This window comes from Geospiza fortis, unplaced genomic scaffold (assembly GCF_000277835.1).
Source record: "Geospiza fortis unplaced genomic scaffold, GeoFor_1.0 scaffold172, whole genome shotgun sequence".
Lineage (NCBI taxonomy): Eukaryota > Metazoa > Chordata > Aves > Passeriformes > Thraupidae > Geospiza > Geospiza fortis.
The window spans coordinates 2,459,779-2,463,948 of record NW_005054309.1 but is presented as its reverse complement, the minus strand read 5'-3'; the positions used below and the strand labels follow the sequence as shown (position 1 = coordinate 2,463,948).

The 4,170-nt window shown below is 62.7% G+C and overlaps 1 protein-coding gene across 4 annotated transcripts in view; it reads right to left on the bottom strand.

Moving 5' to 3' along the window:
* TNK2 (tyrosine kinase non receptor 2) overlaps positions 1 to 4,164 on the bottom strand; it is a 21,202-nt gene extending 17,038 nt beyond the window's left edge. For all 4 annotated transcript variants that reach the window (XM_031055492.1, XM_005418967.2, XM_031055491.1 and 1 more), the window contains exon 1: positions 4,134 to 4,164. The gene's annotated coding sequence lies outside the window, so the exon portion shown is untranslated. The remainder of the gene's footprint in view (positions 1 to 4,133) is intronic.
* Between the last annotated feature and the right edge of the window lie 6 nt (positions 4,165 to 4,170).

Below are 4,170 nucleotides of genomic sequence, written 5' to 3'. Positions count from 1 at the left end.
CGTGGGAGCAGCGAGCCGCCCCCGCGCACGGCCCGCCGGCGTCACCGCGCTGGCACGCCGCGGCACGGTGACTGATGCACGTGCTATGCCACCTTCCCTCCCGGGACAGCCGCCCTGTGCCACCCCAAAACCCTCACCAGCCGGCCCAGGGAAGGCGATGCTGTGGGGGATGAGTAGGTACAGCCCCTGTCCCCACAGCCCTGGGCATGGATTTGGGTCACACCCCCTCCACACGTCGGCATCCTGGCTTGGCCAGGCTTAACTGACACCAAAATGATTCGGTACCGTACAAGGGGACAAGTGGCATTGTGCCCTGCCAGCCTTGACTCACCTCCCTGTAATTCCCACCCCGAGGGGGGTCCCACTACAATGGTAACTACTAGATAGGGTGCACTGTCTTCTACCCTCCAGGGTGTGACAGCAACACTGAACACAAGGTGTCCCCTCTGAGGGGACACTGGCGTTCCTCAGCCCTATGGGACACCACACTTGGCCCCATATCCCTGGGACCAGTGCCACGGCATCCCCTATGCCCACCACCCCGCACCAAGGGTCCCAGAAAGTGGTGGGTCCCCAAAACAAGCTCCCAGAGGGGGACAGGCTCCCCCACTCACCTCCATCACATCACCCCGCTCACTGTCACAGCCCGCCTGCCACCTTCCTGCCGCCTTCCTGGCAGCTGTGTCGCCTGGAAGTGATCTCACTGACTGTGGCGGCAGCAGGGCAGCCGCACCGTCACCCCGGGCTGGCTTGTTCAGCCCTGGCAGGGCCCCGAGGGCGGCCCCAAATTGCGGTGACACACTCCCCAGCCCGGCTGCCACGGCGCAGGTGTGCAGACACACACATCTCCACGCGTACAAACACACCCCGCTCCCACCAGAGGCAGGGCTGCCGCCTGCATCCTGCCTACCTGACGGATGCTGCTGCCACCCAGCTCCCCAGGGACTGTCCCCAGCCCCTCGCTGGACTGTGCCACCCCGCGTACTCCCGTATCAGCGGGTGCTTTACCTCCCTCGGTGCAGGCACCTGATGCTGCTTAGTTGGCTGGATGGAGCAAGCAGGAGGTCTCGGGGGGCCAGCACGGAGGGCTGGTGACCCCTGTGGCAGGGGGGGCCGGGGAGGCCGAGGTGCCAGGTTCCTCCTCGCTGCCATCTCTGGGCTCCCAGAGCCTGGCCCCATGGCCTGACCCTGTCCCCCAGCACAGAGCATCCCCTGCTCTGAGCCTCTGCCTGCAGCAGTGGATGCGTGGGAAGGAGAGACACAGGCACGTGGGGGGGGCCCCCCCATCCCGGCACAGCCCCAATCCCCTCCCTAAGCCTCTTTCCTCTGCTAAATCCGCTCCGCAGGTCGAGCTGGGGCGGGCTTAGCTTCTCCTGCGCCTCCCAGCTCGCCTGCATGGGCAGCAAGTGCTGACCCCATAACTGATCCTCACCTCAGCCCCAAGCTCTCCCACCAAGGCAGGGTCACAGTGCAGTGTTTTGGGGGACAAACACGCAAAGCAACAGTCCCTGGCACCCTCATTGCTGGGGAGGTGGAGAGGGCAGCAGGCTTGGCATCACTGAGCCCTGGTGTCACTCACTGTAGGGACCCTGTCACCCTGCCCCGATGCAAGGCTGGTTTGTGCCTGCCAGCCCCCCGCACTGACCTCACCTGGGCCACAGGACAGCACAGGGGGGTCCCTTAGCAGTGCCAGCCTGTGTCGCAGAGAACCGGGCAGTGTGAGAGGCAGCAAAACATCAGGGCTCAGGTGACACCGGTCACAGGGTCCCCCTGGGGCAAAGTGGGAGAACTCAGAATGGGCATCCCTGCCTGGCAACCCCATCTGTCCACTCTAATATTCCAGACTTCCTGGGGGTAAGGTATGGGAAATGTCTCTGCATCCAGAGTCATGCTGCTCTGCCAAGGCAGCTGGAAGAGCCTTTGTGGACCTGCCCCCCAGGAGAGGTTTGCCCCAGTCCTGCCAGGGAAGGGGGGCACCAGGATGCACCCTGAGCCCTGGTCCAACCTGCCCCTCCCACCCAGGGGTGCTGCCAGCAGTACCCCCATCTCCACCCCAGCACAGGATGTGTCCTTGGGCCAGGCTGCAGCTGGCACAAAATGAGTTTGTCAGGTCTCAGGCCAGATTGGCACAAAGCCACATCCACACAGCAGCATCTTCCCTTCGGGCTGGAAGAAGGCGAGCTGGGACCCCTAGAGCTGGAAGAGGGGAGTGAAGGCTCAATCCCCGCAGTTCCCCAGCACCAGAGCAGCACAGCATCCTAGCCAGACCATTCAGTATTTGCCAGTCATTAGCACTAACTGACAGCACCCTAATTAGCCAGGCTGCAGTGGAGCAGGGGCCCTCCCCCAGGGCTGCTCAGCAAAGGGACGGAACAAGACTTTCTCCTATGTCTTCCTGTCCTGGCACAGTCTGTGTATGAAGCAGAGCCTCCTCCTGTCCCCCAAAACCCATACCAGTGGGCAATGCTCCCAGGATGCTTTGCCCCTGACAGCTATAATCCCTCATGGACACAACTGAAGTCAAAACCCAGGTGGCTCCATGGGCAGGATGGGACTTGGGGGGAACTGAGGCACCACGTCAAGTCTAGCCTGCAGTTGGTTAGGACAGGGCTTGGCTACAAACTCACAGTAGTTCATGGTCCTGTGGGGGCTGCTTATGAGGAGCCCCCCTTGCCCCGGGGAGGCTGAGTCACAGTGGGACAGCAGGCTGGCAGCTACCTGAGGAGGAGGAAGGCACTGCTAGCCCCCCCAGCCATACCCACCACACCCCACCCTGCTCTAACAAATAGCTGGCTGAGGAGGCTCCGGTAGCTCCAGGGGCTGGTAACAGGTTGCACGGCTCCCACCCTGCACCCCCAGGCCTCGGCGCGGCCCGGCGGGGGATGCGGAAGCTGCTTCCACCCCCCACTCCCTGCGGCACCCGAGGGCTCAGGGCTGGCAGTGGGAGCAGGGCTGCAGCTGAGGATGGGTGTGCAGCACCCAGGGTCTGTCCTGGGCCCTCTCTCCTAAGAGGTGCCTCGTAGCACACACCTGCTCAAAGACACTTCATGAGGCAGGTCCTGTTTTTAGGAGACTTTTGCAAAGCCCACAGCCCAAAAATTTTGTTGAAAGCTTTTCCTGAGCCAGCTCAATGAACTGCTGAGTAAGAGGGGGGAATGCACAACCTCCAGAGCCCACGCCACCTGGCAAGAGGGACACCCTTTGCAAGGTGTTGAGCCGGTGCCGGAGCCCAGCAGCACCGGGACACCCCGGTGTACCTGCTGCACCAAGCGGCCCCAGGGAGCTGAGGGTGTGGGGATGTGCCAGCGCCAGGCTCTGCCCCAGCCTGTCCTGCCCAGACAGCCCAGCCCCAGCACTGCTGCCAGAGACACTGTCCCTGCCTGGGCTCCTCTGGCCATCTCCAAACCTCCTTCCCAGCTGCTGCTTCAGAGTGGGCAAGGGGTCTAATCATGCTGTGAGAAGCTGCACAGGATTTGCCCAGCATGGTGGGATCCTTGTCTGGACTGTCAGCACCACCTTACCAAGTTTAACTTAAAACTTTTATTTAAAAAAGCAAAACAACAAAGACCAAAGCACCAAGCGGTCCTGGACTGTTCAGAGAAAAATTGCCACAACACGGCTGGACACAGTCACGATGCTGCATGCTGGGTCAGAGGTCAGAGGCTCCCAGCACCTCACTGCTGCCCGGGGTTTCGGCTGCAGTACAACACCCCGAGGCGCGGGGCTGGCCCCGGAGGACAAGGATCCTCTGTTCAGTGCCACAGCTCCCACGAGCCCAGGGAAGAGGAAGAGCAAAGCTGCCTTTTCTCCAGGGAAACAAAAAAAAAACCTTCCCCCAGCTTCCGCTGTGGTTTAGGAGAGTTCAAGGGCACCAGGCACCCACTCACACCAGACCCTGCTGCCTGCTCTGGCCTGGCAGCTGGAGCAGGAGGTCGGGCCTGCTGCCGGCCGGGACTGAGCAGTCCCGCAGTGCTTGGGCACGAGGGAAGCACCGCAGCTCGCAGTGCTGCGGGGCACGGTGCCAGCACACCGGCACACTCAGCTGTCAACCGGGCAGCAGCACAGTGCCAAGCCCTGAACACCCCCTGCCCCTCGCAGCACCCCCAGCCACGGGGTCGCGCCCCGTTCCTTACCTGCGCGCTCACCGCCACTGCCCCCGCACCCCGCGCC